This window comes from Bos mutus, chromosome 11, assembly GCF_027580195.1.
Source record: "Bos mutus isolate GX-2022 chromosome 11, NWIPB_WYAK_1.1, whole genome shotgun sequence".
Classification (NCBI taxonomy): Eukaryota; Metazoa; Chordata; class Mammalia; order Artiodactyla; family Bovidae; genus Bos; species Bos mutus.
The window spans coordinates 93,777,510-93,787,764 of record NC_091627.1 but is presented as its reverse complement, the minus strand read 5'-3'; the positions used below and the strand labels follow the sequence as shown (position 1 = coordinate 93,787,764).

The 10,255-nt window shown below is 48.2% G+C and overlaps 1 non-coding gene across 1 annotated transcript; it reads left to right on the top strand.

Annotated features, from left to right (window-relative positions):
* The first annotated feature begins 8,674 nt into the window (after positions 1 to 8,674).
* Positions 8,675 to 8,781, top strand: LOC138990084 (U6 spliceosomal RNA). The gene has a single exon (XR_011466249.1). It is a non-coding gene; the product is annotated as a U6 spliceosomal RNA (small nuclear RNA).
* The last annotated feature ends 1,474 nt before the right edge of the window (positions 8,782 to 10,255 follow it).

The window sequence follows — 10,255 nt, the reverse complement described above, 5'->3', positions numbered from 1 at the left end:
AGTACCTTTTGTTCTGTGAGGCTTCCAGTCCTTGACACAAGCTGTGTCCTACAACCAAGCCTACTTGACCCCAGAAGCCCCTACTTGCCCATCCAGTCTCAGCTCAGGCATGACCTTTTCCAGGAAGCCTTCCTGGGCCATGTGCTGTTCCTCTGGGCTCCCACAGTCCCCTGGGCTTCTCGCATTGTAGCATGTCTCATGCTGAGTTGTCATTGCCAAGATGAACAAATGGACTCTTCATTGTGTGCCTGCTGCATGGTGAGCCCTCTGCAGGATGCTGGGGACAGGCGTGATGAAGCACCAGCCCCTGCCCATCCCCACAGTTTATAGGGAGAGGCAGGTACCTGAATTACTACAGAAAGTGGTGACCTTGTTAACGCCTGAGGCTGACTGTCTGCAACTTTCGAGTCAGCTTGGTCACCGTCACCATGATCACCACTACCATCTCTTTTTCCAAACAGCTTTATTGAGGTATTCGTCTTTGTTGTTGTTTTCACCAAGTCTTGTCCAATTCTTCACAACTCCACGGACTATAGCCCTTCAGGCTCCTCTGTCCATGAGATTTCCCGGGCAAGAATGCTGAATTGCCATTTCCTTCTCCAGGGGATCTTCCTGACCCAGGGACTGAACCCACATCCCTTTCATTGTCAGGCGGATTCTTTACTGCTGAGCCACCAGGGAAGTCTTCACTGAGGTATAACTAATGTATAGTAAACAGACCTATTTAAGGTGACAGTTGGACCATTTCTGATATCTGCATACCGTCACCACAGTCAAAATAATGAACACCTCTGTCCTCCTCAAAAGATAATGAACACCTTCATCCTCTTAAAACATTTCCTCCTGACCTTTGTCATCCGTCCTCCCACCCCTCCCAGTCCCTTCCCTGTCCCCAGACAACCTCTGCTCTGCCTTCTGTCACTATAGATTAGTTAGCATTTTCTAGAGTTTTATATAAGTGGAATCATACAGCATGTGCCCTTTTTTGGCCTGGCTTCTTTCACTCAGCATAATTATCTTGAGCTCTGTCCAAGCTGTGGCATGAAACAGTCGTTTGTTCCTTTTTATTGCTGACTAGTGTTCCACTGGATGGATTTACTGGAGATGTTTATCCACGCACCTGTCGATGGGTGTTTGGGCTGTTTCCATCTTGAGGCTACTCCAGATAAAGCTGCCCAACACCTGTGTGTGTCTCTGCAGAAGCCCTTGTGTGGATGGGTGCTTTCCTGTCTCTCATCATCATCCTTGACACGGATTCGCCCTCCAGCGTGGAGGCTAGGGGCCTGGCCAGGAGGACCTCCTGAGAAGGCAGGAGGCATGGAGCAAGGAAGAACAAACACAAGCAGGACTGCCTAAGGCCTTGTCAGGTCCCCAGGGGCAGTAAAAGGACTGTCTAGCTACCTGGGAGGTGCCAGATCTTACACAACCCTCAGGCCCATCAGGGCTCCTGACCTCTTTACCAGGGTTGCTGTCTCCACACACAGCTAATAAAAAAAAAAAAAAAAACATTTTAGAGTCCTCCTCACTCACACCCTGTTTAGAACAGACAAGTGTCTACCAGCACATTCTTCTCCCTCTGGGGTAAGGAAATGTCCTTCTCTCCCTACAGCTGATTCCTTTCTTTCTTAAATTTACATACACACACACACACACACACACACACACACACACCCTCTGTAACCCACGGAGAAACAGACAGGTTTGGAGCTGCAGGGCTGAGGGCTGCGAAGGCAAGAGGGCCCTCAGAGATGGGCTTCCTGGCAGAGACAGTGGGTTTTGCCCTAAAGGCTCATGTTCCTGCCTTGGAGCAGTTTCTCTGGCCAGACTTCAGGTGACGGTGGAGCCACTGAGAGAGCAGCTGATACGGAGGACTTTGAAAAACCCCACCAGTATCTGAGCTGCTTTAAACGTGCAGCCTAATCCCCTCCCTCTGGACCTTGGACCCAGCATTTCTCTGCACCCAAACCTCCCACTCTGACCCTCCCTGCCTTCTCCCTGCAGTTGGGGTCACCACTTGGACACGCCGATCTTCAGACCCACTCTCTCCCCAGCTCACTCTGCCACAGGCCACCCCCTCTTTACCTTGGGCCTCCCCATCCTCAAAGTGAGCTGTCTACTCCCAAGGCCTTTCTCACTCTGTCCTCCGTTTGTCTTTTGATCAAGTCCCTCCCTCAACCTGAACTGCCAACCTTAGCTCTTTTTCACAAGGCCTGTGACCTGAAGTCACCCCCTTGCAGAGCCTCAGAAGGAGAGAATAGGATTGTCAGCATCGCAGAGACTGCCTCAGTCTCCCCATCTGCCTGCAGTCAGAACAGTGTTGAGCCCCGGATCGGGGCTCAGCTTTCAGTTACTCAGGGATCAGGCTGCAGTGTTAGAACAAGGGACACGGAATCACCGGGCTTGAGGAAGTGAGAAGAGGCAGGAACAAGCTACTGCCGTGTCTTTTCCTTTGGAGTGAGTCCCCAGGAGCCAGAAAGGGGCAGAGTGGGGCTAGAACTCAAGAGCCCTCCCTTCCCATTGGGTGCTTGTCCCACCCTTGCATCAAAACATCACATCTCAATAAATGCTCCCCACAGTTAACTTGGGGCACTGGTGCCTGAAGGTCAGAAAAGACAATCAGTTGGGGGGTGGGGAAAGCCATCTGTGAGGACACCACAGAAAAAACTGTCAGGACTAGTCAAATATGAGGACTGGAGGTGTCTAATCTCAAATACAGAGAACACGCTCTGGGCGCCCAGTCGAGGAGAAGCACGCTGCAGTCCCTGGGGCCTGGAGGGCTTCTTGGATGAGCCCGGATGGGAGCTGGCCTGGAAGAGCAGGCGAGTCGGAGGAGCGCAGAGCACAGCTCCCTCAGAGGGCCGGTGGGCTGGGCCCGCACCGCTCTGTCCCGCTACATCCACCAGTGCCACCTTGGCCTCCTCTTCCTTCAGCTTTCACCCTCTGGGGGCTCCTTGCATCCTTCCCCCAACCTCCAGCCCCCGCCCCCAGGTCTCCTCTCCGGAAATCCAGGGGGTCGGCATGCAGACGCGGCTGGGCACCCACACTTTGCCTTTCCTGTTTGAGGCTGGCGTCAGGTCTTTATCGGGAAATGACCATCCTGGGCCTGGCTGCAGCCCTGCTCCCTGCCTCTTGCCCTCTCATACCAGGCAGTCACCTGAGGCTCCAAGGCCCTTTGGGTGGGGCAGGTGAGAATGTGATGATATGGAGATATTATTGCCTTCAGCTATAAATACCCCGGCCGCAGAGGTGGGGTTGCTGAATATAGCATCTGGTCATCGGTCCTGACGTCTGTGTGTTTGTATCACCATCACCTTAGAAGCTTCTTAAAAATACGTGTGCCCAGGCCACACCCTGGAAACTGAGTCAGAACACCCAGGACATGTTGTGAGGAGGCATGTTTATACTTTTAACATTCACCAGCTGATTCTGACGTCCTTCACACGGCCCCACCTTCCCCTGAGTGGAAAACAAAAGAGGTTGAAGGACAAGAGAGCTTTGCCACCTGGCCTCAGGACTTCCCCATCCAGTCAGCTCTGGGCAGCCCCAGGCACTTCGGTCTCCTCTGGACCTTGGGGAGGCATGGAGGCCTCCTCACCCTCCTCATCTTTGGCTTCAGGGTCATCACCCTGCAAAGTCTCCATCAAAGCGGCCCTTCTCCCCTCTCGGGTCCACAGTCTCGGTCCTGTGGGCTTTTCTGCTGCTCATTCTCACTCACGTCTTGTAAAACCCACAGCCTTGGGCTCCGTAACTGGTGTTCTTGTTTCAGGTCAAATTTGAACCACTTCCATTCAAAAGTGCTTTTTTTGCCTTTTTTTACAAAAGAAAACAAAAAACAAGTTATGTTTTAGATCCTCTCCCAGCTATTCTAGATCATCCTTCTTCTTCCCCAGCTCTCCACTCCCCTTGCTCCAGGATCCTTCCCTCTGGGGATAATGGTGGTGGTTTGAAGCCTCTGCCCCCTCCACCATCCCTGCTCCTCGTCCCATGGTCACCCCCACTGCAACAACCGCCATCAATGCTTAATCCCTGTTTCCATGACTGCCACTATCTCTGCTCCCTCAGTTACCAACATCATGAGAACTACTATGCCTGCCCTCACCTTCTTTATAACATCTACCTGGGCATTGACTGACATCCTGCCCTGACCTTCACTTGAGCCTGACTTGGCTTTGTGGTTGATGCCTCTGTCTTGCTTCAACTGCTCTTGTCCAGGAACTTGCAGGGGCTATCCAGTCTGCTGGAGGCGATGACATCCCCACGGACCCCAGACTACTGGAGAGACCTACTCTCAAGGGCTGCACAGTGGAGAAGATCCTTCATTGATTACCCACATTGATAGAGACCTGAAGGAGATATCATCTTAAGGAACCTCTAGACTGATGGATGGAGAAGGCAATGGCACCCCACTCCAGTACTCTTGTCTGGAAAATCCCATGGGTGTGGAGGAGCTTGGTAGGCTGCAGTCCATGGGGTCGCTAAGAGTCAGACATGACTGAGCGACTTCACTTTCACTTTTCACTTTCATGCATTGGAGAAGGAAATGGCAACCCACTCCAGTGTTCTTGCCTGGAGAATCCTAGGGATGGTGGAGCCTGGTGGGCTGCCGTCTATGGGGTCGCACAGAGTCAGACACGACTGAAGCGACTTAGCAGCAGCAGCAGCAGCAGACTGCTGGAAGAAGTGTCTCCATACGGAGGTGGAGGCATTTCCTTAGGAATCTCCCTCCCCATGTCCACAGGAGGGCCTTCCCAGAGAGCCATCTTCTGACAGGTGGACTCTCTTTAGGGAGGCCTTTGACTAATGGATAAAGACCATAACCTAAGGAAGTCAGAGACTGCTAACAGGTGCAGAAGGAATGCAACTGCTAAGGAACAGACGTGCCTTACCGAGGCTCTCATTTGAGAAAACAGGGCTAAGATGTGTACTGAAAACTGTAGTGAAAAGTGCCACGGAACAGTGGAATGGCCCTTGGCCTGCTGCAGCTGCCACATCGGGGTGGCCACCTGGTAAGGCCTCCTGAAGAAGGTGGCTCTGGGCTGAGTGAGCCCCTTGCAGCTCCCGCCCCAGGGCTCTGGCTCCCTCAGTGACAACCCTGCCCATCGCCAGCCTGGGAGTGGCTTGAGGGTACATGCTGGACTCACATTGTTTCCATGGCCACTCCCTGTTTCCAGGTTGTGTCACCCCTGCCCGACGCCAGCCCCTGCCCGACGCCAGCCCCTGCCCGACGCCAGCCCCTGCCCTGGCAACCCTGAGTGCAGACTCAGAGACCAGGAGTACTTGGAGCTAGGAATGTGTGGAGAAGTGCCCCCTGGCAAGCCAGTAGAGAGTCTGCTTTTCCCAAAGGTGAGAGAAGATGACTTGGGAGTCCAGGTGTCTGTCGATGAGCTGGACCCTGACCAGGAGACACCATCATTTGGGGACTTTTCCTACCATTACATTCAACTGTGTTCAGCCCCTCTCTTGTCCCTCAGGGTTTCAAGTTTCTTCTTCAAAATCTCACTAGAAACGTATTCTCTCCAGGAAATCATCCCTGTTTTTTTCCCTTAGAGAACAGAGTTCAAAATGTCATGGGGGCACTTATTTGTCTTATAGTCATTCTATTACCAGTTACAGAATAACTCCAACTCCCACCTCAATCAGAGCCTGGCCTCACACTGATCCTAACACTGACTGTGGACTGAATCGGACTGCAGCCAAGGGTAGATTCTAATCCTGGACTGTAACCCAGCACCCAACTCCACCTGTGGTTTAAAAAATATATTTTTTTAATTGGAGGAAAATTGCTTTACAATATTGTGTTGGTTTCTGTCATACATCAACAAGAGTCAGCCATAGGCATATACATGTCCCCTCCCTCTGGAACCTCCCTCCCACCTCCCAACCCCGTCCCACCCCTCCAGGTTGTCACAGAGCACTGGGTTTGAGCTCCTCACATCCTACTATCTGCTGGCTTTTAGAGAAAGTCATTGGTTGCTAAGGGAAACCAACGAAGAAGCTATGGAGGCCAGACTCAGCCTCTCTGAGGCAGTTATCATTTTCACACACAACAACTGCTTCCACAAAGACGTGTGCGTGTGTGTGTCCTTTATTCTATTTAGGATTCCTTTCATCACAATTTTATCCCTACTTCTCCAGGGAACTGAGGAAATTAGGAAATGGATCTCGGGTTACCAGGAGAGGAAGTCTGCACTGGAGTGCAAGGGAGGCCCGCGGCCCCCTAGTGGGGCCCGGATGTCACTGCACCAGCCGCATCTCCGGCGCTCAGGGCAGAGCGGGCAGTTTGAGTGGTGCTGAGTAGGAGGCAGCCACTAGGACACGCCCTTCGGAGCTTCTGTTTGTCACCTCAGGCAGTGACCAGCATGAATGACACCCTCCTCAATTCATCTCTCCCCCCCGCTCCCACCAGTCCAGACCCTCACTCCCCAGCCACACCATCCTTGGGTGGCTCTCCTCTGTCCCTCTCTCTTTCCACATCATTTCATTCTCTCTCCATCTCTCTCCCTCTCATTCTCCTTCTCTCATTTTCTTACTTCCAATCTCTCTACTTTTTCACATCATCTCTCTTTTTTCTCATCCAGTTTCTCTGTGTCCCTCTTTTGGTCCCTTCCTTTTCTCAACAAAATATTAAACTTACCATATTTGTTAGCAAAGTTTAGTTTCACCTGATGTTAAAAGGCTCCACAAACCCATGCAATCACAAATCTGGCCTCTTTAACCAGAAATATGAGCTGAACTTTCTCTTGTCTTTTCTACAGCAGAGTTTGGCTCATTGCAAAACCCAAAAATACCGGATGGAGAGAAGCTTTGGAGATTCAACCTTCTTGTTAAACAATGGAGTAAATTTGAGACCCCATAAAAAGAAGGATATTTCCTTGGGCAGTCTTGCCTATTAATGGTGAAGTTAGAAGCCTGACCACTACCCTATCCCCATTAAGACTGTGCCTTTTCCTCTCTAAGGAAAAGTCTCCGGTCCATCCATACCTTTTGGTTTTAACTGAATTTGACTTATTTTTTAGGTCAGTGATCTAAGACTAGAACATCTGATAATCTTTAAAAACATAAAGACATGTCTAGAACTATGGGGGCAGTTTCCCAACGTGGGAAAGGGAGGATGAGACCATGTGAGCTGAATCAGAAGGAAATAGCAAAATGATGAGACTTGGTCCAAATTTATGGAGATCTGAACTTGATGACAGTTAACTAGATGGATGAGTAGATGGACAAACCAACTGAGATCTGAATAAGGCAATAATATGAGTACCGATGTCTCATCTCTGCTCACTTTACCCAAGATTGTCATTGATGTGATCAAAATATTAGAAATGTGGAAATAGGAAATGCGCAGGATCACTGATAATATGGAAGAGCACCCCTTACATCCGGAAAGCTAAGGGTGGGGATTGCGTGAATGCAAATTGAATCACAGCAGCAAAACAAATCTTCAGTGGCCCCATCTGAGAAGCAGTACACTTCCTTACAAGGAAGTGAGGAGAAAAGAGCCTGCAGACACTACCACTGCACCCTGATCTGAGGGATGAGGGTTATCAGAGAAGGAGGTCTGAGAGCAGAGGAGGCAAACCCCATGTGTCTTCCCTCCATATTTCAGAGCAGCGGCCTGTGTAAGAAGCGCTGGGGGGCTCCTGGTTTTGAGTGGCAGCATCCTCCCACAGAAAGCCTACAAGGGAGTTTGCCTCTGGTAAAGCAGGCAATGACCCACGGAAGGAGGGTGGTTTACATCTGGTGTGAAGGCCAGATCTAACAGGAAAACAGAAGTAGAAAATAGCTTCCCCAGACCCTGAGCTAGGGTCCAAGACACACAATTCCTGCTAGGACCGCTCACAGCTCTGCCTATCTTCCACTCGGAATTGATTGTGTAAATTATTGTCAGCCACCTCTCCAGCTTAAGATCTGTCAGAAGGATTTATACAGCAACCCAAAGAAGTGATAGGAACTAAGAACAATACACCCAGTGGTTGTAGTAGCTGGCCAAACACCAGATTTTATTTTTCTGTGTCCTCAGGAGGAAGCTAAAAAGGCACCATGGACCAAAGAGATTCTGTAAAATAAAGCACCACAATCAAGATGCAGATGATACATATGCTTGGGTCAAATATTTAGTAAGGAACTGAAAGAACTGTTAGGGAATAGTTACTTTGTGTTCTCAAACAATTTTTTAAAAGGTGAACTCTATGAAAAAAGAGGTAACAGATAAGATAATAAAATATTACTCTGAGATGAAAAGGGTAAGACTAAGAGTTTAAAGAGAAATGGAGTCTGATGATGGGGAAAGAGAGTAAGGAAACTAGAAATGCCACAAAGAATTGAAATCATTAGAAATGGAAAGGAGTATTTGACACAGAAGAAAATAGAATTAATAATGTGAAGGATATTTTAGAAATGTTCTAATAATGCCAAGGAGAAGAATATGATGATAGAATGGTCAAAAGAGAACATGGATTTTTGTGTCTAGGAAGACCCAATATTGTTAAGAGGTCAGTTCTTTCCAACTTGATCTATATCCCAATCAAAGTCCAAGCAAGTTGCTTTGTGGATATTGAAAAACTGATTGTAAAAGGTTGATATGGAAATGCAAAAAGACCCAGAAAAGCCAACACAATATTGAAGAAGAACAAAGTTTTTGGATTGACAGTACCTGATAACAAGACTTACTATAGTGCTCGCTTTGGCAGCACATATACTAAAATTGGAATGATACAGAAAAGATTAGCATGGCCCCTGCGCAAGGATGACATGCAAATTCGTGAAGCGTTCCATATTTTTAGAACTAGACATTTCTCCAAAGAAGACATACAGATGGCTAACAAACACATGAAAAGATGCTCAACATCATTCATTATCAGAGAAATGCAAATCAAAACCACAGTGAGGTACCATTTCACGCCAGTCAGAATGGCTGCCATCCAAAAGTCTACAAGCAATAAATGCTGGAGAGGATGTGGAGAAAAGGGAACCCTCTTACACTGTTGGTGGGAATGCAAACTAGTACAGCCACTATGGAGAACAGTGTGGAGATTCCTTAAAAAACTGGAAATAGAACTGCCTTATGATCCGGCAATCCCACTGCTGGGCATACACACTGAGGAAACCAGAAGGGAAAGAGACACGTGTACCCCAATGTTCATCGCAGCACTGTTTATAATAGCCAGGACATGGAAGCAACCTAGATGTCCATCAGCAGATGAATGGATAAGAAAGCTGTGGTACATATACACAATGGAGTATTACTCAGCCATTAAAAAGAATACATTTGAATCAGTTCTAATGAGGTGGATGAAACTGGAGCCTATTATACAGAGTGAAGTAAGCCAGAAAGAAAAACACCAATACAGTATACTAATGCATATATATGGAATTTAGAAAGATGGTAACGACAACCCTGTATGCGAGACAGCAAAAGAGACACAGATGTATAGAACAGTCTTTTGGACTCTGTGGGAGAGGTAGGGGGGATAATTTGGGAGAATGGCATTAAAACATGTATAAAATCATATAAGAAACGAATCGCCAGTCCAGGTTCGATGCAGGATACAGGAAGCTTGGGGCTGGTGCACTGGGATGACCTAGAGGGATGGTATGGGGAGGGAGGTGGGAGGGGGGTTCAGGATGGGGAACATGTGTACACCTGTGGCGGATTCATGTTGATGTATGGCAGCAAAACCAATACAATATTGTAAGGTAAAAAATAAATAAATAAATAATAATTTTAAAAAGACTTACTATAGACTTCCCTGGTGGCTCAGTGGTAAAGAATCCATCTGCCAATGCAATAGACAAGAGTTTGATCCCTGGTCCAGGAAGATCCCCTATGCCAGGGAGCAACTGTGCTTGTGCACCACAACAATTGAGCTTGTGGTTTAGAGCCCAGGAATCTCAACTACCGAAGCCCATGTGCCCCAGAGCCCATGCTCTGCAACAAGAAAAGTCAGCACGGTGAGAAGCCCCTGCACGTCAACTAGAGAAAAGCCACTGCACTGAAGGCCTAGGATAGCCAAAATTTTAAAAAAATAAATAAATAAAGCTGTTTAAAGAAAAAAAAAGTCTTGCTATAAAGCTACAGTAATCAAGTCAGTGCGGTACTGATGAAAGAGTAGACAGCTCACTGGAACAGATTAGAGAACCAAGAAACAGACCTCCATCAACATACTTACCTGATATATTCTAAAGGAGCAAAGGCAAGACAGTGGAAAAAGACAGTCTTTTCAACAAATAGTGCTGAATAACTGGATATCCACAA